Source organism: Anabrus simplex, chromosome 2 (assembly GCF_040414725.1).
Source record: "Anabrus simplex isolate iqAnaSimp1 chromosome 2, ASM4041472v1, whole genome shotgun sequence".
NCBI classification, from domain to species: domain Eukaryota; kingdom Metazoa; phylum Arthropoda; class Insecta; order Orthoptera; family Tettigoniidae; genus Anabrus; species Anabrus simplex.
Window position 1 is genome coordinate 152,482,859 of NC_090266.1, and position 26,956 is coordinate 152,509,814.

Sequence of the window (26,956 nt, forward strand, 5' to 3'; positions counted from 1 at the left end):
CAATATAGTGAGATTGAATCAAGGTGTAGTAAAGCTAATGCAGTGAGCTCGCAGTTGCGATCAGCAGTATTCTGTAAGAAGGAAGTCAGCTCCCAGACGAAACTATCTTTACATCGGTCTGTTTTCAGACCAACTTTGCTTTACGGGAGCGAAAGCTGGGTGGACTCAGGATATCTTATTCATAAGTTAGAAGTAACAGACATGAAAGTAGCAAGAATGATTGCTGGTACAAACAGGTGGGAAGAATGGCAGGAGGGTACTCGAAATGGAGATAAAGGCTAATTTAGGAATGAACTCGGTGGATGAAGCTGTACGCATAAACCGGCTTCGGTGGTGGGGTCATGTGAGACGAATGGAGGAGGATAGGTTACCTAGGAGAATAATGGACTCTGTTATGGAGGGTAAGAGAAGTAGAGGGAGACCAAGACGACGATGGTTAGACTCGGTTTCTAACGATTTAAAGATAAGAGGTATAGAACTAAATGAGGCCACAACACTAGTTTCAAATCGAGGATTGTGGCGACGTTTAGTAAATTCTCAGAGGCTTGCAGACTGAACGCTGAAAGGCATAACAGTCTATAATGATTATGTATGTATGTATGTATGTATGTATGTATAACGACCTTGACGAGATGTACATTACATTCACAGGACATTCAATCAATTAGATACACTTACCAAAATGACTCCGGCATTTCATAGGGTAGGACGAACGTCCCAAGTCGACACTTGACGATGGATTGGAGGCTGAATGGGACAGGATAGTCGATGCTCGAGTGACCAGGTAAAAGCCTTTCCCATTTTGCAACTCTGGCTGCATTTTTGAAGCCAATAGCATCACTTCACAGCGAAAAAATGAATATGTGCAAAGCAGCCGAAACGTACTCTCCGGTTTTATAAGGAAGATAAACGAAAGGGATCAGGATTGTACAGCTTAACAAGAGGACGGCAGTTTTATATGTAACAGATTACAAGGTCAATAACCGTGCTGGTCAGAACACAGCGTTCATCGATAATAAGCACGGATGGGCTATACCAAAAAACAAGTCCTTACAGAGCCCCATGGTAACAGCCCTGAACAAAGAGTCACTGCGGATTGCCAACGATCATTGCAAATGGACCGTTGATCCGTGAAAGGAGGTCGTATGGTCTGTCGAATACAGGTTTGCATTGTACCATGCTGGCAGTGCTCCGCGTGTGGCGAGAATGCTAGGAATTAATGAGCCATACTGTAAGGTGTCCAAAGTGCAGGCTAATGATGGTAGTGCAGTGGTGTAATGAAATATTTTCAGGTTTGGAATAATTCCCTAAGTGGACGTTGATTAATTATATAGTCAAAGACTCATAATCCCATTGCTTTCGCCTTCAAGACAATCACAGCTACGCCGGTAAATATTTGCTATTTTTCAATGCTCATTCATTCGTTCATTCATTCATTCATTCATTATTTTTGGAGCTTTCGCAGTTTCTGAACGAAATAATGTGGATCTACGAGCATGTGAGTGAGTTGACATTGCTTCAGTGGCCCGTGGTATTTCCCCGATCTTTATCCCATTGAGTATTAAAGGGATGAGGTAGGACGAGCGATACAAGCACGATATATTTCACCAAGCATTCTGTGAAATTACAAGCCGCTATCCTATCCTATCCTATCCTATCCTATCCTATCCTATCCTATCCTACCAGTGTGCTAAGGAACGTTATCAAGGACTTGTAGAAACGTTACCAGACCAACTCAGACCGCTGGGCAATCCAATGATGGCATAACAAGATAATATCTGAATGTGTGCAAAATGTTGCTGTACTTTCCCTTACATCTTGTCTCCAGTCCGACTAGACCGTGTAAATGGTTAAGAGTCCACCGTTGTGTTCAGAATAGCGGTACAGAATCTGTCTGTTACGCTAATGAAGTCCGTTTCGTGGCAAAAGTTTGCCTTTGGTATCTATGATAGTAGTTGAAGGGAAGTTAAGCACTTATTATATTATTATTATTATTATTATTATTATTATTATTATTTAAATTTCTTTATTTTTCTTTTCTTTTTTTTCTTTCTTCGTAATGTGTTCTAATCAATTTGTATCTATTTTGCAGACGCTGAGCAACATCTACATTTCTGGGGTACCACTGGATTCATCATACACCAATATCTGAGGAGGTATGTGTTACTGATCATTTACTTCTCACTTAAGGTAGGGGTAGGCAAACGCTAGCTCGCGGGTACACCCATACTCATTTAGGTTAAAGCACTCTACTGCTCTACTGCTTGAATCTCTTCCCTCCATACTAAACCTTGAGAAATATGAGTGAGATCAGTGTAAATGTGTCCGGCTCCATGACTAAATGGTTAGCGTGCTGGCCTTTGGCCACAGGGGTCCCGGGTTCGATTCCAGGCAGGGTCGGGAATTTTAACCATGATTGGTTAATTTCGCTGGCACGGGGGCTGGGTGTATGTATCGTCTTCATCATCATTTAATCCTCATCATGACGCGTAGGTCGCCTACGGGAGTCAAATCAAAAGACCTGCATCTGGCGAGCCGAACATGTCCTTGGACACTCCCGGCACAAAAAGCCATACGCCATTTCATTTCAGTGTAAATGTATAAAACAGTTTCTTGTAAGTTGCTTCGAAACTAGTGTCTGATAAACTCCCTCCCACCCAGCTGCCCCTCACATTCTGAATTTTCATTCGAGTGACATACCATTACGCCCACTTTTGTTGTAAATTTGTCGCAATGAAAAAATAAGCGTAGAAAAGCTACTCTTCTTGTGATTCTTTGGTACTAATATACAACACCGCGGTCAAAGTCTAACTAAGACTTCAAAAATGATGAGAAAAATTATCAAATATCATTTTCATCCATCAGTCTATAAACACAATAGAGTTGTATACTGTTGAACAGAAATCGCATATCTGCTCGTCTAGGTTCAGCAAATGTTAATGATGTAAACTTCGCAGGTTGTAGTTAGAGGAAATTTGCATTTACATGGTAATGTTCTACGAACATGGTTGCTCAGTGCCTTTGTTGCAGCTCTCGCCAAAGCGGCCGTGTTTCGAATCACTGTGAATAGGAACTAATTTCCTTAATGGAAAGTAATCTCCAGGGGTTTCCACGTCAAACGCTAGGTTCCAAGACTGATGTCTTAAAGACTGGGGCAGTCACGTAAAAATCCGACAGTGTGGCTGCGCTTTGTGACCTCGTAGTTTTTTAGCTTGCATACGGGAGACGGTGAGTTCGAACCCTACCATCAGCAGACCTGAAGATGGTTATGTGTGGTTTCCCATTTTTACACCAAGCTGTACCTTAATTAAAGCCATGGCTGCTTACTTGTCAATCCTAACCCAATATCGCCGAAAACGTTGCTGAGTTGGTGCGACGTTAAACCACTAGCCGAAACGAAACGAAACCAAATCAAATCAAACTCCATGGCGTAACAGCCCCGAAGGGCCATGTCCTATTTAGCGACCGCTGCTCAGCCCGAAGGGCTGCAGATTGAGGTGTCGTGTGGTCAGTACGACGAATCCTCTCGGCCGTTATTCTTGGCTTTCTAGACCGGGGCCGCCTTATCGCCGTCAGATAGCTCCTCAATTATCATCACGTAGACTGAGTGGAACTCGAACCAGCCCCCAGATTTAGGTAAATCTCCGTGACCTGGTTGGGAGTCGAACCTGGGGCCTCCGGGTAAGAGGCAGGCATGCTAGCCCTACACCGCAGGGCCGACTTAAGCCACTAGAGAGAAAAGAAATTTTGAAAATTTATTTTTCATTGAATGTTCGTCCGGCTCAATTGCTAAATGGTTAGCGTGCTGGCATTTGGTCCAGAAGGTCCCGGGTTCGATTCCCGGCCGGGTGGGGGATTTTAACCTTAATTTGTTAATTCCGTTGGCTCGAAGTCTGGGCGAGTGTGCAGTCTTCGGCATTATAATTCAACATAGGTAGAGCCCCATCCTCACAGGCGTCTCTTATACGGCGTCAACTCGAGAGAACTGCACCAAGCTTCTCCGGAGGCCACGCGCCATAAAAAAAATGAATGTTCCTTGTGAGAGTACAACAAACCATCCTTTCTTCTTCCTAAGTTGTATACAGGGTAATCAAAATGACTGCTGCTCGTGAATCATCAAATGAATCAGTTCGTTCAACTTAGGGTTATCTGCGATGTCTGCCCAGGATATTATCAAAATAAAACGTGGTTTGACTGACGAAAGTATACATTAAGTAGCAACGCACAAATTTCATGATACACATTTTATGAAAGCACTACGAAGACGAAGCCGATGGGTTAGTGCCTCAGCTGCTGTGCGGCTAGGCCCACTCCTGGGCCTGTCATATCCCATCGTCGCCGTAAGACCTATCTGTGTCGGTGCGAGGTAAAACAAATTCTTAGAAAAAATTTAAATTAAGAAGTTTCTTGTATAATCACCGCAGGCCAACACTATAACGATGCTGTATTTGAAGTAGCCTTAGTCCTTCGAAAATTCCATCCTAGTTCATTCCAGATCACCACACTTTTATAGACTTCATATTAGCATTCGTTATACCGCATTCACTCGCTCACCCATTCACTGTCTTTAGACAAAGCAGCGACCACTGGATAATAAAATGGAGGAGAGCTTATCTAAAATTACTGTAAATTGGTTAATTTGGTTCACGTCAGCAGAAATAATGCTTTATTGAAAACAGATGATTTTGAATACGCAAGAAAATGTATAAATGTAGCCTGTACTGACGACTTGGTTTTAATGGCAGATTGTGCGGAGAGGCTCTAATCTAAACGTTGAAGTCTGCAAAGAGGTTCAGCGAACAAGATACGAAAATTAGCATTTCCAAACTGCAGCGATGTCAGTAGGCAAGATATCCAAGAGGATTGGATGCCAGGTAGGGAATACGAAACTAGACCGGGTGGATCGTTTAATCTATTTAGGATGTGAATTCTTCTAGGACCGGGCGCGTTGGTCGTGCGGTTAGGGGCGCGCAGCTGTGAGCTTGCATCCGGGAGATGGTGGGTACGAACCCCACTGTCGGCAGCCCTGGAGATGGTTTTCCGTGGTTTAACATTTTCACACGAGGCAAATGCTGGGGCTGTACCTTAAGGCCACGGTCGCTTCCTTCCCACTCCTGGGTCTTTCCTATCCCTTCGTCGCAATAAGACCTATCTGTGTCGGTGCGACGTAAAGCAAAATTGTAAAAACAAAACAAAAATTCATTCTTCTAGGATTGTAGTAAGTCTGCAAAATGAATGCAGTGAGCTCGCAGTTGCGATCAACGGCATTCTCTTAGAAAGATGTGAACGCAAGGACGAAATTATCATTACGTTGGTCTGTTTTCAGACTAACTTTGCCGTACGAAAGTGAAAGCTGGGCAGATATCTTATCCATGAGTTGGATGTAACAGGCATGAAAGTAACGAGAGTGATTGTTGGTACAGACAGGTGGGAGCAATGGCAGAACGGTACTCGAAATGGGAAGATAAAAGTGAAGTTGGGAATGTACTCGGTGGGCCGCAGTAGAGGGATCATAGGAGGTGAAGCGGAGAACAGGTTACCTAGGAGGAGAATAATGGACTAGGCCGTTGGGGGTAAGATAAATAGTGAGACACTACTGACATCACAGACGATCGTTACTCAGTTTTCAATTACTTAATGATGCGAAGTGTGGAACTAAACGAAACCGGAAAGCTAGTTACAAAGAGAAGATTGCGGAGGCGTATAATTAATTCACAGAAGTTTGCTGATTGAACGCTGAAGGGGCATAACGGTATATAAAATGCCAAGCCACACAGCGCTCCTGCTTTACGCGCCGAGCGCAGAAGAGACGTGTTGTCTAGCAAGGTAGGTAGAGTATTCTACGTACTTTGTCGTCTTGCCAGGCTGTCAGCCGGACTGTTTCCGAAGAAGATTCAAAACTTCGAAGACATCAAGACTAGTTTCGATTTATTTATCAGGTCTTTCTCCCTTTTAGCTGAGAATGTCTCCCATTATTTCCGTTTACAACAGCTGATAGGTCTGCACTGGACTGAAGGCTATATTTCTGCAATTCCGAAATTTGCGCCATTTTCAAAAGAATACTTAAACAGTAATACATTCGACTACCTAGGCAAGCTGCTAAATTTCTTCCAGCATTCGGTTCCATCTGTGTATACGAAACGGTTTTTTCTTCTTCTATTATGAAGTTAGCCTAGTCCCGGCAACGTGCGAATTCAACGGAATTTAACCTGCGCAACTCCGCGCAGTTGACTGTGTAGCGAAAGCTTATTCCAAACATGGAACACGTAGTGCAGTCCAATCGCAAAGAAACTAACACAGGTCCCACCTCAGATCAGAGTTCTTTGTTTTGCTGGAAACGATGAATACATGTGCCTGTACGATAATGATGATTATGGATGTTGCAGTAATATAGGTAACATTTTTGTAAAATTATATTTGATTAGCCAAACCCAACAGACGTTGTCCTGCCTGTGTACATTTATTTACCTCAGCATATACGACACTAATATCGGTCGTTTTCGATTACTTTTACATTTCATCCTCTCCCCTTAGGCTGGGAGGGGTGTCCTGCCCCCACACTTTGATAAAAGCAGAAATAAGTTTTAAGGAACACATCATAATCTTCACATACTGTTGGGTAGGCAACCCGCTGATCGGACTTGTCTTGCGGTTTGCTTATCTTCCCCTATTTTATTTTTCACCCCTTAGTGCCGAACTACCAATCAGATTTCGTTCAAACCACTTCATAATCCCTCTCAGATGTAATAAGAACAAACAGTGAAAATTTCAGCGAAGTCAGTCCAGTAGTTTTTGAGTCTATTAGCTTCAAACATACCAACATTCAATTTTATATACATATTACGATGACTTTGAACGCGGATTTTGCTTCATAAGCCCGGTTTCATCATAAGCACACTTTCTGTTTACCCCGCCTGCCGCACCTTTCAGCATACATCCAACTCTCTCTCACTCTTCTTTCACCGAATATCGCAGTCAGCGGTTGGGGATAAAAAAATTGCCAACCAGACATGGTAGCGCTCCTTGAGTGCAATTCTTGGCCACCGCTGTATGTATGTAATGTATGTAAGGAAATACATTACTGCAGGAAGCTGTGAAAGGATATACGTTTTATACGCTGTTGTGGAGCTAGGGAAGGAGTAGTAGGACAACATCAGCAATTATACTCGTGTTCTAAAGTTGAGTAGATGTCCTGTGACACTCATACCAATAGTAAGCGAAACCTGGTCGCTCTGAAGATGAGGATTAGCATAGCATAGCATAGCATAGCTTGGCTGTGCTGTTGTCCATGAACTCCTCGAGATCTGTTTACTCCGCGAATTAGCAGTAATAGTTCTGAGTACATAACGTTCCGTTCTTAGAAAGACCGGCTGTTTAGTATGGCTGGTTAGACGCACACCTTGTATGCTCAAGGTTCGGGATTCGAATCCTAGTGGTGAAGTACACTCTTTCATGCAATAAGTATTTGTAAAGGGGATCAGTTATTTGCAACTGGATAACGTGTCCTGCTACAGAGCTAAATTGCTTTCAGATGGTTACACAAACACGGGAGTGAGTTTATATTTCTTCGTTGGCTCTGCTACGTATATCTCCCAATCCTACGGAGCACTTCCAGGATGAGGTGGAATGATAAATCTGAGCATGCCTTTTCCCTCTACCAACAAATTTGTGGGGATTCCAAGGCGTTAACTTACGCGTGCCATGGTATAGTATCCGTAATGAATACTATCAAGGGCTTGTAGAATAGTTACCACGATAAATCCAGGCCATTGTACCAGCCTGCGGTAGTAAAACAAGATACTAGGTAGGCGTGTTTACATTTTTGGTCTTTCCTTTTTTATTCTCAAGCGCAGCAGGATTGTGTAATTGGTTAGACGCTCGTCTTCTGTGCTTAGAATTACGGGATAGAATAGTAGCAGAGTTGGTTGGCATTTAAGACTACATAATAATTAGCGAAGAGAGGTAAGGCCTACCGGTTCGCCGCAACAATTTTCGTACATGCTTGGTATTGTAAACACATTCTCTTGACACCCTAGAAGCCAATTTCATTCCTTTTAATATTTAATAATAATGGTATTGGATTTATGTCCCACTAACTACTTAAACGTTCTTCGGAGACGGCGAGGTGCCGGAATTTTGTCTAAGGAGTTATTTTACCTGCCAGTAAATCTACCGACACGAGGCTGACGTATTTGAGCACCTTCAAATATCACCGGAATGAGTCAGGATCGAACCTGCCAAATTGGGGTCAGAAGGCCAGCGCCTCAACAGTCTGAGCCACTCAGCCCGGCAGTTGAATATCTAAACCGACGGATACATTATATTACAGGGGTGGCCACTAACCTTAATTTTGAGAGTCGCAAATTTAGGAGACAAAATTGGGAGCATGTTTTGAAAATGGTTTATAAAATTAAGACACGCTTTTCATTTTATAACAAATGAAGGGCCAACGGCCGTAGCCGTGTTGAAACACCGGATCCCGTGAGATCTCCGAAGTTAAACAACATTGGGCGTGGTCAACACTTGCATGGGTTGCCACGTGCTGTTGGTGGCCGGGGGGGGGGGTAATGGAACGGAGGAGCGGAAAGGAGCTGGCCAACCTACCGTACGTAAACTCCGGCTCAGACACACCTCTGCGGAGGTTCGGACCTGCCTTCGGGCAGAATACACCTCCCTTTCACAAATGAAGGAACATTTTCTACACTACACAGAACAATGTTGTTCAGGTACACATCATGGAATTAAATTTTACTTTCGAGAAGTGCTTTTTCGATTGTTCATTTTTGCTGTTAGTTTTTTTTTTAATCTGGCTGATAATTGGTAAGCGCAGCTTGCACAAGTTCACTTAAATGTTCATCAGTTTCAGATCGATATTAAGATTTAATGAATTTAAGCGTTCGTGTACAGTGATTAACACACAAATAGTCCCAAAGATTGAGATAAGTCTCTTAGCCCACACTTTTGTTGGTGGGTCTTTTTTCTTCTGGAACATTCTTACAAAATTCTATGGTAGAAACGCCACTTCGTTTGAGTCCTTTTATTATTTCGTCCTCTTGCAGTTCTAGTAGCTCCAACTGTACAGCGCGAGATGTTGTTAGTTTCCATTAATTATACGAATTAATTTTACTCTAATCTTGATGTCAAGAGCCGCAGCAGACTCGCGAGCCTCGTTGTGGGCAGCCCTGTTATATTATAACAAGATACGAGCCACGCTAGCTTGAGTAAAAAGGGTTTAAGACATTTTACTGTGCAGGTGTTAGGATACGCTGCATTAGACAGTGTTGTTATATTCGTTATAACCTGCAAGTAGGGGTTCCTGTAATCTCGTCTTAGTGATCCTAGTTGCTGGCTTATTTAAACATCTTTAAATACCACCGAACTGAGCCGGCTTCAAACCCGCCAACTTGAGCCCAGAAGTCCACCGCTCTACCTCCTGAGCTACTCAGCTTGGTCAGTTGATAACACGATCATAAAGACGTATGTATGGTATGTATGTATGTATGTATGTATGTATGTATGTATGTATGTATGTGCGACAAGATCCAGAGTATGCGGTCCTCATGCAATTGTCCTTCCATTCCCACATTGTTTTCATGACTTATAGCTTTAAACATCTGGAATAAGACACCGCTATGGGGAGAATGCCTACAGATATGTATGTTTACACGAATATGATTACTTTTGCAAATAGTTTTTACCTTGTATCGACGATGGGTTAACGCAGGACTAGGGCTTTGGATGAAGGGACCGTGACCTTACTGCAGGTACCGACCCAGCATTTGCCAAGTGTGATAATCGGAAACTACGGAAAACCATCTTCAGGGCTGCCGACGGTAGGGTTCGAAGCCAGTCTCTAGAATGGAAGCTCACAGCTACGTGACCGAACTGGCAGCCATCACGCTCGGTGACCGGTTCGTACTACTTGCGCAGAGTGAGGACGTGGTCCCTGCTCCCTTCACCCATTAAGACAGCTGTAGAGTTGCATAAACTGTTAATGCATGTGACTACATCAGTTCTTAATTATTTATGCTAGTCGGAATACTTTCTGCTTCCTGGACGGAATGGTTATAGGAAGTTGTACTGACATGACATCAGACCCTTATTGTGTGCATGTGTTATAAATTAGATTATCCCTCAAGGACTTGCGGAGTCGTTATTACGAATCCAGGCCATTGTGCCATCCGGAGTTAGCACAAGATACAAGGTAGGCGTGTTTCATATTTTGGTCTTCCCTTTCCCTTTTTCTCTCAAGACCAGCTGCATTGTGTAATTGGTTAGTCGCTCGTCTTCTGTTCTCACAATTACGGATAGAATCGTAGCAGAGTTGGTTGGCTTTTAAGACTCCATAATAGTTAGAGATGAGAGGTTAGACGCAACCATTTTCGTACATGCTTGGTGCTGTATACCCATCCTATCAATACCCTAGCCTAGAAGTCAATTTCATAACTTGAATATTTACTGTAAACCAACGGAGGACAAATTATATTATAACGAGACAAGAGCCACTCATGCTTAAGTAGAAAGGGCTTAAGACATTTTACTGTGCAGGTGTTAGGCTACGCTTCATTAGACAATGTTGTTATATTCGTCATAACCTGCAAGTAGGGGTTTCTGTAGTCGCGTCCTAGTCCGTGAGCTACAGGCAACAGTTGAGAGACCTAGCAAGTGATTCTAGTTGCTATGGAATAAGAATGGTCATCTCAAAGTCTTTAGTAGCCTTCCTCGTGCTAGGACTACCCAGAGTACATTGGTAGTCCCTAAATCATTGTGAACCGGGCGAGTTGGCCGTGCGCGTAGAGGCGCGCGGCTGTGAGCTTGCATCCGGGAGATAGTAGGTTCGAATCCCACTATCGGCTGCCCTGAAAATGGTTTTCCGTGGTTTCCCATTTTCACACCAGGCAAATGCTGGGGCTGTACCTTAAGACCACGGCCGCTTCCTTCCAACTCCTAGGCCTTTCCTATCCCATCGTCGCCATAAGACCTATCTGTGTCGGTGCAACGTAAAGCCCCTAGCAAAAAAAGAAAATCATTGTGATGAAAAGAATCTCTGTGGCACTACATGTTAAGTAAGGTCAGAAATTTATCGAGCATGTTTACAGTGTTTTTAAATGTCATTGGTCTTCACTGAATGTATGGAGTCTACTTCCATTTGACAGGTCGGGGAACTTTGGAAACAACTCGGCAGTACATGTTGGAAATAGTATTGTAGAGGCACATAGTTTTTTCACTGAGGTTTTCAGACTGAATACTGAAATGTATACCAGTCGTGTAACGAAAATATACAATCAAACAAGCTATTTTACATGGCTGTTGAAATTAATAATACTGATTTTACATTCCATTATCTACTATTACGGTTTTGAGATACCGAGGTGCCAAAATTTTGTCATGCAGGAGTTATTTTACCCGCCCGTAAATCTGCCGACAAGAGGCTGATTTATTTGAACACCATTTAAATACCACCGAACTGAGCTGGGTTCGAATTCGCCAACTTGAGCCCAGAATGCCACCGCCCTACCGCCCAGGCTACTCAGCTCGGTCAGTTGATAACATGATCATTAAGACCTATGTATGTATGTATGTATGTATGTATGTATGTATGTATGTATGTATGTATGTATGTGCGACAAGATCCAGAGTATGCGGTCCTCATGCAATTGTCCTTCCATTCCCACATTGTTTTCATGACTTATAGCTTTAAACATCTGGAATAAGACACCGCTATGGGGAGAATGCCTAAAGATATGTATGTTTACGCGAATATTATTACTTTCGCTTATAGTTTTTACGTTGTATCGACGATGGGTTAACGCAGGACTAGGGCTGTGATTGAAGGGACCGTGACCTTACTTCAGGTACCGACCCAGCATTTGCCAAGTGTGATAATCGGAAACTACGGAAAACAATCTTCAGGGCTGCCGACGGTAGGGTTCGAAGCCAGTCTCTAGAATGGAAGCTCACAGCTACGTGACCGAACTGGCAGTCATCTCGCTCGGTAAACGGTCCGTGCTCCCTGCTCCCATCACCCATTAAGACAGGTATAGAGTTGCATAAACTGTTAATGCATGTGACTACATCAGTTCTTAATTATTTATGCTAGTCAGAATACCTTCTGCTTCCTGGACTGAATGGTTATAGGAAGTTGTACTGACATGACATCAGCCCCTTATTGTGTGTGTGTTTTAATTACTTAGTTCATACGTGTATGATTTTGTCATTTCAAATTGAGTACATGAAGTCGGTAGACATGTCTTCGTGTCATCATCAGTTTTTTTTCGTTGCTCTGGAGATATTAAGAAAGTGAAACGGAGAAACGATCCTTGTTGTGAAAGCTTGTGAATGTTTTCCGCTCTTCGGCAACTAATTGTGCGTAACGTAGAACGGAGTTGTGTTGTTGTTTGGCTCATACTGTATTTTAACAAAAGGCCTAAATTCTGGAATCTAATGTGTAAATTCGCTCTAGACACTTATAAGAGAATTTCCTTTGTTAGCTTAGAGAGATTGGTAATGAAATGGCGTATGGCTTTTAGTGCCGAAAGTGTCCGAGGACATGTTCGGCTCGCCAGGTGCAGGTCTTTTGATTTGACTCCCGTAGGCGACCTGCGCATCATGATGAGGATGAAATGATGATGGAGACGACACATACACCCAGCCCCCGTGTCAGCGAAATTAACTAATGATGGTTAAAATTCCCGACAATGCCGGGAATCGAACCCGGGACCCCTGTGACCAAAGGCCAGCACGCGCTAACCATTTAGCCATGGAAGAGATATTGGTGAAAGATGCTATTCAGTTTAGCTCAGTACTTTCTAGTGTATATATACTTTATCCCTCAAGAATACTATAAAGGACTTGCCCGACTCATTGGCTGAATGGTCAGCGTTGAGGCTTTCGGTTCAGAGGGTCCCGGGTTGGGGATTTTAATCGCGTCTGATTAATTCTTCTCGCCCGGGGACTGGGTGTTTGTGTTTGTCCCAACACTTTCCTCTTCACATTCAGACAGCACCCTACACTACCAACCACCACAGAAACACTCAATAGTATGTAAATTTCTCCATAAAGGGTTGGCGTCAGGAAGGGCATTTGCCCGTAAAACTTGGGCCAAATCCACATGTGCGACACAGTTCGCACTCTCGACCCCACAGATGTGAGAAAAGCGGAGGAAGAAGAATACTATCAAGGACTTGCGGAGTCGTTACACGACAAATCCAGGCCATTGTGCCATCCAGAAGTAGCGAAAAATCTGGCAGTCTTAATATATGTAAATTTTACCTAATTATTATGAAATGTGAATTCTTTCGAACGAAATGAATTCTTCATGCCGCATATCATAAAAAAAAGCCTTGTTCCCATAACGCAGAAGCTGTGTTCTAGAACATATTTTGTCATTCTCTCCATTTACTCGGGAGTAAATTGCTTAGGCTATGACCCCGCATCTTCCTGCGCGCAAGGAAGAAGGAATTTAAGTGCTTGTGAAGCCACCATACTTTACGAGGAAATCAACTAGCCTGAACTTACGAACGAATCTAATAATTTCTCGGTGATAATTGACTTTAAAAACTCTTATTGTACACTGACTGACAGAGCAAATGCAACACCAAGAAGGAGTGGTTCGAAAGGGATGAAAGTTGGGGAAAAAACAGAGACAGCACGGAAGAATAATTGATGTTTATTTCAAACCGATATGCAGGTTACACAATGCGCACGGCATCGACTCATTAGGATGTAGGACCACCGCGAGCGGCGATGCACGCAGAAACACGTCGAGGTACAGAGTCAATAAGAGTGCGGATGGTGTCCTGAGGGATGGTTCTCCATTCTCTGTCAACCATTTGCCACAGTTGGTCGTCCGTACGAGGCTGGGGCAGAGTTTGCAAACGGCGTCCAATGAGATCCCACACGTGTTCGATTGGTGAGAGATCCGGAGAGTACGCTGGCCACGGAAGCATCTGTACACCTCGTAGAGCCTATTGGGAGATGCGAGCAGTGTGTTGGCGGGCATTATCCTGCTGAAACAGAGCAATGGGCAGCCCCTGAAGGTACGGGAGTGCCACCGGCCGCAGCACATGCTGCACGTAGCGGTGGGCATTTAACGTGCCTTGAATACGCACTAGAGGTGACGTGGAATCATACGCAATAGCGCCCCAAACCATGACGCCGCGTTTTCTAGCGGTAGGGCGCTCCACAGTTACTGCCGGATTTGACCTTTCTCCACGCCGACGCCACACTCGTCTGCGGTGACTATCACTGACAGAACAGAAGCGTGACTCATCGGAGAACACGACGTTCCGCCATTCCCTCATCCAAGTCGCTCTAGCCCGGCACCATGCCAGGCGTGCACGTCTATGCTGTGGAGTCAATGGTAGTCTTCTGAGCGGACGCCGGCCGGGAGTGCAGGCCTCCTTCAACCAATCGACGGGAAATTGTTCTGGTCGATATTGGAACAGCCAGGGTGTCTTGCACATGCTGAAGAATGGCGGTTGACGTGGCGTGCGGGGCTGCCACCGCTTGGCGGCGGATGCGCCGATCCTCGCGTGCTGACGTCACTCGGACTGCGCCTGGACCCCTCGCACGTGCCACATGTCCCTGCGCCAACCATCTTCGCCACAGGCGCTGCACCGTGGACACATCCCTATGGGTATCGGCTGCGATTTGACGAAGCGACCAACCTGCCCTTCTCAGCCCGATCACCATACCCCTCGTAAAGTCGTCTGTCTGCTGGAAATGCCTCCGTTGACGGCGGCCTGGCATTCTTAGCTATACACGTGTCCTGTGGCACACGACAACACGTTCTACAATGACTGTCGGCTGAGAAATCACGGTACGAAGTGGGCCATTCGCCAACGCCGTGTCCCATTTATCGTTCGCTACGTGCGCAGCACAGCGGCGCATTTCACATCATGAGCATACCTCAGTGACGTCAGTCTACCCTGCAATTGGCATAAAGTTCTGACCACTCCTTCTTGGTGTTGCATTTGCTCTGTCAGTCAGTGTATATTCCGAAACAATCTGTTCTTCCGATCATTTACAATATCGATAGCGAAGTGCGAGTATATAGTCGATGCTCATTTTCATGAAACTAGACCAGGCTCTTACATTTGATTCCAGGCAGTGGTAGTCTTACACTGAAACATTCTATTTACAATAGACAAGATAAACTCGTATTTTTATTGGATCTGTGTGAACAGGTCTTAACTACTTCCCACTAATCGTTGAACAACAATTCGTTTGTAGTGCCGATTTTTAGTCATACGATGACATGGTACAAATTACTACTAGTTATGTACGTACACGATTATTCGTACTGAAATGTGCATCGCCGTAATGGTCAAGAGTATTAGTATCTGTAAGCCTAGTTTGAGAAGCTGCATTTACTCGTTCACGGTTCTAGAACCTACCTTCCCTAAGCCATCCTTTACGGACCTTGACCTCCTTGGCCAACGATCGCTATTCTATACTCTGTACCGGAGCTTCATGGGGTCAATCCTTCACATCATCCAGTCATCGTCTCGGTCGTCCAATCGCCTTCATGTGTATCGCCTAACCAACGTAGCCTCATTTTCTTTACTTCAGATACGTCTGGTTGTGCATATAACTCTTCAATTTTTTGTACGGCAGATGCTTTTTTTATTGATTGGTCCATAGATTTCTTAGGATTCGTCATTAACATGTTCTCTAGGAGTTTTCATCTGTCACAACACGACCCAGTTTCTGCCCCACGAGTTATCACTGGTCTCGTACTTGTTTTACTTATCCTAACTTTCAGATTCCTGACGCTTTGTCAGTTCTTGGAGGCTGCTATCCTTCCTCTAATTTTTATTCGTGTTTTGTTATCTCTAATCAGAATAGCTTCCAACTCTTTGACTGTTTGACCATTTCTAAACTTCTGTCTTTAAAAAAAATCTTGCATCTCTTTTTGCCTTAGCATGTTTTGCTCATTTTCCTTTGTAGGGTTTTAAGAGTGTTGTAGAATGAAATATCGTTCACGAAGACGGCCGATAGATTCGTCATGCTGACAACGCGTCATTTCTTAACCTGCAGGCCTTCGGGTTGAGTAGTGGTCGCCTGGTCGGCCGAGGCCCGTATGGCTCATTCGCGTAACGTCATTTATGGGACTAAATTGATGGTGTTCATTGTCGCGGTTTAATTTGTTGGACACACTATAACCACCGACTTGTATGAGAATCAACAGTGGCGGTTTTGGTTACAATTTCATTGGCTGTGTTATTTTTAATGGTTTTATATATGATGGAATGTTTTCTTTCTTATCTTTATCCATGTTCGATTTGATTTCAACTTTCGTGGTTTCAGCCATGTTATGTTCAAAATAATTTACCATCCATACCTGTTTACCATTTTCTTGATCTCGACAAATAAAGACGTGAAATTGAATGCCCGTGGTCCATTACGCTGACACTTTGTGACTTAACTCATTGAATTTAAACTATATCGTTACGCTTGTACACGAATAAATTTTGCCCTAATTATCGCCTGGACAACACTTACAGTTCTGAATTAGCGCTTACTGAATCAAACAGAAGGTAATCTCTGACTTAAATATCTGGAATGTGGGTTAGGATATTCTTATCTTAGTAAATTCTCTGAATTTACGCACCGTGTTTCGCTACTCGAGACGGTCATTTAGATGATCATTTATCACTGAAAATGACACTTTATAAGAACTCTCTTATTCAATTCCATAATTTTAATTAAGCTAATCATCATCAGCATTTCTCCCCAATACACAGATTTACATTAGAATATTTAAAAATGAAAAAGCAACATACCCCTCCGCTCTCCAATAGACAGAACCACGACCCTCCAATGACTCGCCACTTTCCCTTACTCACATAATCCCCTTTTCTCCACACGGAACAGAGTTTTTTTTAATTTTCAATCAATACTGATCTGCATTTAGGGCAGTCGCCCAGGTGGCAGATTCCCTATCTGTTGCTTTTCTAGCCTTTTCCGAAATGATTTCAAAGAAATTGGAAATTTATTGAACATCTCCCTTGGTAAGTTATTCCAATCCCTAACTCCCCTTCCTATAAATGAATATTTGCCCCAGTTTGTCCTCTTGAATTCCAACTTTATCTTCATATTGTGATCTTTCCTACTTTTATAGACGCCATTCAAACCTATTCGTCTACTAATGTCAATCCACGCCATCTCTCCGCTGACAGCTCGGAACATACCACTTAGTCGAGCAGCTCTTCTTCTTTCTCTCAATTCTTCCCAACCCAAACATTGCAACATTTTAGTAAAGCTACTCTTTTGTCGGAAATCACCCAGAACAAATCGAGATGCTTTTCTTTGGATTTTTTCCAGTTCTTGAATCAGGTAATCCTGGTGAGGGTCCCATACACTGGAACCATACTCTAGTTGGGGTCTTACCAGAGACTTATATGCCCTCTCCTTTACATCCTTACTACAACCCCTAAACACCCTCATAACCATGTGCAGAGATCTGTACCCTTTATTTACAATCCCATTTATGTGATTACCCCAGTGAAGATCTTTCCTTATATTAACACCTAGATACTTACAATGAGTCGAGAGTCGATAGCAAAAGGAAACCTTTGAATATTAAAGAAACTATCGAAATTTACAAAGCAAAAGTTAGCGAAGCCAACAGTAATGATCATACACACATTAATTTCACCCAGCTTAATTAACGCCTGGACATCATTTACACTCCTCGAATTAACGCTCCGACTTCAATGTCTGGAATGTGAGTTTGGATATAGCCTGTCTGTAGTAAATTCACACGCATTTGCTGGCAAGATGTAGTGTTTACAGTGCACCGTCTTCTGGTATGGGCTACATTAAATTTGTTACTTTCATTGACCTGGCTCAGTCTCATCATTGGCTTTGACGATGTGAAAGTGACATATGAATGAGCGATGCTAGTAATACCATTCCTTATGCAGCCAGTCCCTGTTATGAATGGTACGAAAATATCGCTCATAGGGTCGGTTGATGCACGCATTTCAGTGGGCTTGGCAGACTGATAATGTAATAGCAATTTCTGGCTCGGTGAGGAAAGCAACGGGAGTCTTCACTCCTCATTTCCCGAATATGCCTGTGAAGTGACGCCTAGTCTATCAGTGGCATCTGTTGGTGGAGCTGTGGAGGATCAAACCAGCTTTCGGACTGAATATCCAACACATAAAGTAACTTCTCTGAATTTACGGACCGTCTTTCGCCACTTGAGACTGTTTTTAGATTATCATTTATCATTAAAACTAACATCTTACAAGATTCAATTGCATACTTTCTTTAACGAAAATCTAGAAGTTATATTTACTCTTTAATACATTATAACATGAAGAAACAAATAACCCTCTCCCCTCTCCAGTGGACAGAAGGCAGGTTCCACAACACTCCCCTCACTCCCTTCTTCCCTTCCCCTTCCCTGTCCACGGAGCAGAGTACAACGCTTACAAAAACTCCATATATTCACCTCTTCCATGACCACAGTCCGTAAACAGTGTTTGAAGGCAACGGGCTACATTTTAGCAGCTTAATAAGTACAAATACATTTCAATAAGTTAATACGTTGACGGTTGAATTCTAATACAGTCATTATTTGTTAATACTAGTATATATATTATCACCACACTCTCAATCATTGACAAGTTTACGCAACGTAAATAATATTCTACGTACTGTAATGGTTCAAATCCCGTTACAAGATGATATCTGTATTTTTATTATTGTATCTGTATTATTATTATTATTATTATTTTATCTGTGAGATTACTATTATTTTGTTATAATTATTATTCAATTCCAGTACGCAAAGCTTGTCGCATGCGTATTTGTAATTGAGTGTATGCATATATACGTATACGTAGATTATCATTAAATACCTGTACAGTGAGAGTTTCGATGTATCAGATGTGGATGTGACGTCGTTATATTGTTATACTACTGGCGTCCGACTCGTTGGCTGAACGGTCAGCGTACTGGCCTTCGGTTCAGAGGGTCCCGGGTTCGATTCCCGGCCGGGTCGGGGATTTTAACCTTAATTGGTTAATTCCAATGGCACGGGGGCTGGGTGTATGTGTAGTCTTCATCATCATTTCATCCTCATCACGACGCGCAGGTCACCTACGGGTGTCAAATAAAAAGACCTGCACCTGGCGAGCCGAACCCGTCCTGGGATATCCCGGCACTAAAAGCCATACGACATTTCATTTATACTACTGGCGATTCTGCCAAGTCATTGCTACGCCATGGCTACGTCATCGTATTTAGTTAGCACTGAGCTCACTTTCTTTGAGAAACCCAACGAGCCGGCGGCGGTTTCACAACTGTATGTAATATTTGCCGCGTTGTGGGAGTATGTCATTGTTATTTCTGGAGATTACGTAGCTGTGTCAACCAACGTCTATAAAAGGTGGATACATATTGTAGCGTCAGTCATTATTTAAACGGAAGCAGTACAGTGAACAAGTCTACTAGATGAAGAGGCCTCAGTCGGTCAGTCAACGAGTGTGAACGAGAGATGGAGAAGACTCAGTGAGCCATTAATTATTGGTCATTGAGAGAGTGAGGCCAAAGTTGGTCCGTCACTTAGTGGAAGACACGGAGGCAAGGGCTTACCATGGAGTCAGAGAGGGCAACCCTGGACCTGCCAAGAGGTAATACCATACTGACTTACAAAGAAGTCAGATGATATGGAGAAGAAGCAGTCACAAGGATGTATCACCAAGTTAGGCGTGACACATCTACAGTAAACACCAGATCAAAGGAATACGTCGTAATTACACTCAAAGTGTTGAAGGTACAGTCAAGTGAATCAGTGAGGGAAATATTTCGTATAAATTGTTAAATGTCCGGTCAAGAAGAATTCAAATTCATGCCTAGTTTCTTTCAGTTGCAATGTCATAATTTCATATTCTCATCTGTTTTATCGCAACAAGACTCACTATTTTTTATATATTATTTAAAGAATATATTTTGTTCTATCAAACGAATTCATAGTTTTATTTCAATGACAGTAATATATCTTAACCTCAAAATTAATGGGGAAACCGAACGCCAATCTCCTTTTCCCAGAACTTACATGGTATGTTGTCAAAAGTAAGCTTATTACCCCACACCCTAGAGATAGTCAAGAGTCTCATTCTATTATTGCTGCACTGAGTGGCAGCTGGCGCCCTTCAAATAACGTATGTGTAAGTAAGCAGGTAACAAGTAAGTGTGAGTACAAGGTCCGACGAGTGTGCATTTTATTTAATGAATGTTCATTTTCATATTAAATGCAGATATTCAGATTTTTCAATTTAATCCAGATTTATATATGTTTGTAAAATTAGTCAGCGAGGTAGCAAAGTCTCAGTACATACGCATCATTTAAGGTGATTTGATGGAATCTGAGGATGTTCTTGTAGAACGAATCATGCCATTCTTTTTAATGTTGTGTATTTTTTTTACAGGTAGGCCCTATGTTATAGCGTTATATATTTTTACTTCACATGTAAGTAAGTCGACACTGGAAAGTATGCCTTCCTTCTTTACCAATTCGTAATGTAAAGACTTTCTTCTTCCTGGCTTTAATCCCAATTTGTTGGTGGATTTGACACAGTTTTACTGTCGGATGCCCTTGCCGACGCAAACTTATTTGGAGGAGTGTATTCGCTATTCTATGGTTCTGTGAATGTTAGTAGAGTAATGTGTTGTGTATACAATTTATAAGAAGATACGTGTATTGAAACGAACGTTAAACCCCAGTCCCCGAACCAGAGAAATTAACCATACGCACTTAAATCCTTGGACCGACCGATCGAGAATCGAATCCGGGGCCCTCTGATGCGAAGACCAGTACACGGGCTATTCAACCAAGGAGCCGTACTCGTAATGGAAAGGCGATATAAGAACTAAATAACAGATTTGCCAATGCATTTTATAACAAGGCAAACAGGCATGGTGAACTTGACCAGCTTCTGTGTGACGTCGGGTTACAGGTACAGTGTCTGACTTCATAAGCGACCATAAATATAAATGAGTCTGGTTCTGAAGTTGCTGGAATATATCTGCCATCCTGCTACCATCCTGAAAGTGGGAGACGGCCTCACGGATGTTTCTACCATAAATCTATTAATAGCGGTGGGTGTATATTCATGGCATGTGCTCTTGCAGAATTCCAGCTACTAGAAGCGTTGTGTGTTTCTTTGATTGAGGCGCAGCAGAGAAATCCTGTCAGGAGCAGCATTCACACGTAATTAGGAAAAACTGCTTTCTCGTCGCAAACTGAATAGATTTCAGAATAATATTCCCATGAATTGCTTCATTCACGTTTCGAATTCATTCCTTGTTAGTTCAACGAGATGTTCGTACAACAGATGACCATATATTCCCATTCTTACTTGTCTTCTGCCGAGTGGCTGGCACTAGAGTGCTGGTTTTCTGAACCCGAGGTGGCGTGTTCGATTTTTGAAGATGCTGAAATACTTCAGACTCGAGTTGATTTATCGGCAGTTAACAGAACTTCAGCGGGACAACATTGCCGGTATCTGCAACGAAGTCAAAACCAAATTATTATTATTATTATTATTATTATTATTATTATTATTATTATTATTATTATTATTATTATTATTTTATTATTATTACTACTACTATTCCAAAGAGTCTCTTGCCTGTCATATGGAAGAGGAACTCCGTTACTCCGGTAGGTCCGAGTTTTGCTTAAAATGTTCTAAACAGAGTTAGTTGGCTGTGCGGTTAGTGTCGCACATCTGTGAGCCTGCATTCGGGAGATAGTGGGTTCGAACTGCAATGTCGGCAGACCTGAAGATGGTTTTTCGTGGTTCCTCATTTTCAGACCGGGCAAATAATAGGGCTGTGCCTTAATTATGGCCACGGCCGCTTCCTTCCCACTCCTTGCCCTTTCCTATTCCATCTTCTCCATGAGAGCTATCTGTGTCGGTGCGACGTAAAGCATATTGTAATATATACATACATATAATATCCTAAAAATTGTCATTCGTTGTCGGTTTGTTCACCCACGTGGCCACATTCGGGAGATATGTCATAAACTTACATCCCCATGGTATGGTTGTCACTAATCATCAGCAGTGCTTTGGATGCAGTGTGTGGTGTGGTATTATCCATGATCATTTGATCGGTCCACACATGCTACCCTGACGACTGACTTGATCAGCGTATCTGACCTCCATGAGGAACACTCTCCGTGTACTGCTGAATCATGTGCCCCTATACTCTATTTTTCCCTTCAGATTTGAAGTCTGACAGTTGAATGGCAAAGCGCTGAACTACAGAAAATAAACAAACACCACCAAACAATGTTGCCAAAAATAGGCAGTGCCACGCCCCTCTCACGGACCCCGGTTATTTTGAAAGTAATGATCATTTTCTAAAGCTTTTATTATATTTCCATAATAATAAAGCGCACACGAAAACACGAAAAAAACTTTTAAGCTTAAATCGAGAATAAAAACTAGTTCAGTATTTCGTATTGCCGTTCCTCAAAAGCTACCTACGATCAACAGGTTACGTGGATGTAAATCACAAAATTACGACCGAAATATTTAACGCGGAACACGATAACTAAATGTTGGTAAACACAAAGCATTAAAAAAAACAGTTCGTAACTCAGCGAGTCACTACCAACTGCAAATAAAGTAACCTTCAACTAATAACAATGAATAAACTAAACGAAAGCTAATTATCAATAGTAAAAAAAAGTACTGCACACGTGGAATGAAATAACTCTAAGAATAGAAATACTGCACATTACTGTACACACACACACACACACACACACACACACACACACACACACACACACACAATAATAATCATAATCTCGTGTCCTCATCCTGAGGTGGTGCAGCTCTTTTCAGGCACACCCCCATTGGAGGTGAGCTGCATGTACCATTTCAACCACATACCAGCCCTCCTGCCAGTTTTAAATTCCTGGCAGTACCGGGAATCGAACCCGGGCCCCCGAGGACGGCAGCTAATAACACTAACCGTTACGCTACGGAGGCGGACACACACACAATGATAGAATAATATAACACAAAACAGAATTTGCCGGGAGAGGGCATCAAGTGACAATGAGAAATGGACACTCCGTTTAGCGCCATAAGTATACAAACGTTGCCTACATTACCATGAAACAACACGCCATTTTTTCGCAACGCCAGCGCCAACGTCATGCTCCAAGTTTTAAAAAAAACTCCTATAACAGTTCGCTGCGCCATGTAGTTAATGCACGATGGAGCTAGGTCCAGTGTATTGGCCTGCCCGGTATCCCGACCTTAATCCACTGGACGTTTATGTATGAGGACACGTCAAGAGTTTTGTGTACTCTGCTCCATGTAGCTTCGCCAGTCCATGTTGAGGCATGGCGGATACTACGAGGGGCTCCTAAGATAAGGTCAATGTACGTCCAGTAACAACGCATTGTAGGATGTATGCTCATATGGACATTTTCTTGTTTTTGTCGCAAGATTCACCCCCTGTTGGTTGTTACAAATATTTACACACACTTTATAAACGTACTACTGTACCCTAAAGCACTATAGAAAATGAGAAAAAGTAGTAGTAACGGGATTTTCGTACGTATGGTAGTACTTCCTTGGACAACTCTTGATATGACTACAGGCATTCTTCTCTTGCAGTATGTTCCTTCGCTTCTAGGTGGGAGCTATTTTTAACCTCCTAATGCAGGGATCTGTTAATATTCACGTTATGCAGAGGGCGCTTCAAAAGTAAGGTAGCAAGAACTCGCACGGAGGAATGTTATTTTTACAGGCAGATATAAGGATGCATAGTAGTAGCGCACTGATACATATATATTTCTATTCAACATAGTCACCATTCTTGCCTAACCTCGTGTTCCAAAGTTATATCAGTGCAACGTGCCAACATGAAAGGAATCTGCATCCAGTCCCTGAAGCCATGTAATAACGGCTTGCTGAACAGCATTATCTCGTTGAATCTCTTAACACTGGTTTCCAGGTCGACGCTGTAGAGAGAATGGTCCAGATGGTTGATTTCCTCACCAGGCAGCGAAATTGAATACTGCCAGTTACTGTGACATAAAGGACAATTTTCGGATAGCAATTCGCAGAAAACGACCTGAACTTCTCTCAGTCTAGCCGCACAACGGAAGAGACGAGACAGCTGCAGAGAGTCATTTTTGCCAAAGACTGACTCCAGGATGAAGTTAACATGATCTGTCACGTATTAACCGTACACCGGTCAAGACGCTCGTCTCTGGTAGTCACAGACAAAACTGTGCAGAAACCTTGAAATACGTCTCATCTCATGGGTGCTCGAGACATTTCGCTGTACACATGTGCGACGTAGGCATCACGATTATTGCAATACATCGTTCTAGACGGCTGAAATTGGCACTAGATATGGTAGATATGGTTTACAAAAACAATGTAATGGATAACCTTCATATAACAGTTAGCTGAAAGTGTCTTCTATCAGTGAAGTGAATTTCTTATCGTTTCCTTGTAATTCATCCAAAAACATAGTAATGTTCCGTTTTTGTTAATGGGATGTACCCGAAACTTTCGATAAATTGTCCTTTCCTCCTCTAAACACAGATGTAATATAAAATTACAGCCACGTCTTCATCGTACGCCATATGAATTCACAATGCCAGTCACTCCATGTGAGATTTGTGCTGGACAAAGCGGAGGCGGGACAGGTTTTTCTCCGGGTACTCCGGTTTTCCCTGTCATCTTTCATTCCAGCAACACTCTCCAATATCATTTCATTTCATCTGTCAGTCATTAATCATTGACTCAGAGGAGTGCGACAGGCTTCGGCAGCCGTCACAGACTGCCGAAGACAGTCAGAAGCAAAAGATTTCGTCCCCGACGGTTTTGTCTCGAGACGTTTTGTCGCTGGCAATTTCGTCTTTTCCTTTGTGTGTCCAGTCTCAGCAGGCATAGAGTTGTTGCAAGACAATGATGCCAAACCACACGCCGCCAACAGCATGCGTGAACTGTTGCGGAGTTTCCGATGGGAGGTACTGGATGCTTCTCCCCACAGCCCCGACCTAGCACCTGGTGATTTCCACCTCTTTGGACCGTTCCTTCCCACTCCTAGCCCTTTCCCTATCCCATCTTCGCCATAAGAGCTACCTGTGTCGGTGCGAAGTAGAAAAAGTATCACCTGGGTGGTAAGCCACTCAACGATGGTACGGCCGTTCAAAATTCGATCATGGAGTGGCTTTAGGGACTGGACGCTGATTTCTCCCATATCGGCGTTGGTGCCTTGGTGTACCGTTGGAACAAGTGCTTGGACGGACGAGAGTGGTGACTGTGTTCACTAGCAATTCGTATCAGTGCTCTACTACTTTGTGTCCGTGTAAATTTACCGGAATGAAAACAACTTTCTGTAGTACAAACCTTCAAGCACTTCGGTTCCTCGTTCCTCCGAAAATAGTAAAAAAGTAGTTAGTGAGACGTAAAACAAATTATCATTATTATTTTTATTAATATTATTTTTTATGCGTGAATGGCCCCTTTCGGAACACACGAAGCTTTATTTATGATTTCGTTTGCGGAGGATGCAGGATGCTTTCTTCTTTTCACTAAAGATCCTCTTCCTTTCTTCCGTCCACTTGGTACCTGCTCGTTTTGGTACTTTATTCTCTGGAGTAACTTCCCACTTGTCAATTTTCTTCTATATATATATATATATTTCGATTCAAAACTTCTTAATTTAATTAATTTTTAATGTTATTTGTTTTACGTCCCACTAACTACTTTTACGGTTTTCGGAGACGCCGAGGTGCCGGAATTTAGTCCCACAGGTGTTCTTTTACGTGTCAGCAAATCTACCGACACGAGGCTGACGTATTTGAGTACCTTCAAATACCACCGGACTGAGCCAGGATCGAACCTGTCAAGTTGGAGTCAGAAAGCCAGCGCCTCAACCGTCAAAATTTCTTCAGGTTGAATATGTATGTTCTTCATGTCCGTTTTTGTTTGTTGTGTCCAAGGGAAGTTCTTCAGTTTATCAACTCTTTCAAGAATTTGATGGGTTAGTCTGGTTTCTGGAAGCCTCTTAACATGTCCATAAAATTTTAGCGTTTTCCTGAGGTCTGCCGCAATATTAGATAATTTTTCTATGGATTTCCGGGATTGGAGGCGGTACCCTTCTTCCATGTGTCTTGGGCCTAACTTTTCCTCATTTATTATTTTTTATTACAGTCGAAACGGTTTATAACGAAACGACTCCGAAGAGACCGCCGATTAACGGTCGTTATAGGCGATAATAGCAAAAAACCGGTCTTTTCTTTCCTAAAAATGTCATGCCTGTAAGTTTTAGGGTGCAGACTTGCGTGGTTAACTAGCAGAGAAAAGTAAAAAAAAATCCACATGTGGAAATTACTATATTTACAATACAGTATTTATGGAGTGGGACAGATATTAATCCTTCTTCCAGTGTTTTTTACACAGTACGTACAGCAATAATATGCCAGCAAAATAAATGAGGAAAGAAGTAGCAACAACGTAAATTGATGAGTAATGTCTCACACGGTCTTGGCTAATGAATGAATGTTTACTCTGTCCATCCAAATCGTAGACATCGTTGAGTGCGATACACCGAATTCCTTCGATGCTAACGTTTCCGCCATATTATTATTATTATTATTATTATTATTATTATTATTATTATTATTATTATTATTATTATTATTATTATTATTAACAAATATGTCGCAATTGGGAAATAGCCCACTGGCAGTGGTCACTTAAAGCATTGTAATAATGAAGTTAAAATATAACTAAGGAACAACAAGAGTACAACAAGCAATTCCGTGGAAAGAAAATACTACAAGAATACTACAATTTTAACAGTCTAAATCCAACGTCATCATATACATGTGACTTTTCTTCAATATTAAACACTTTTCTTTTGCGACATCTTCACAGCGATGTTTGCCTGGACG

At 42.5% G+C, this 26,956-nt stretch overlaps 1 long non-coding RNA gene across 1 annotated transcript in view; it reads left to right on the plus strand.

Annotated features, from left to right (window-relative positions):
• Nucleotides 1–26,956, plus strand: part of LOC136862712 (uncharacterized) — a 283,837-nt gene that overhangs the window by 134,619 nt on the left and 122,262 nt on the right. The window contains exon 3 of the long non-coding RNA XR_010859057.2: nt 2,093–2,156. This is a non-coding gene — a long non-coding RNA (uncharacterized lncRNA). The remainder of the gene's footprint in view (nt 1–2,092; nt 2,157–26,956) is intronic.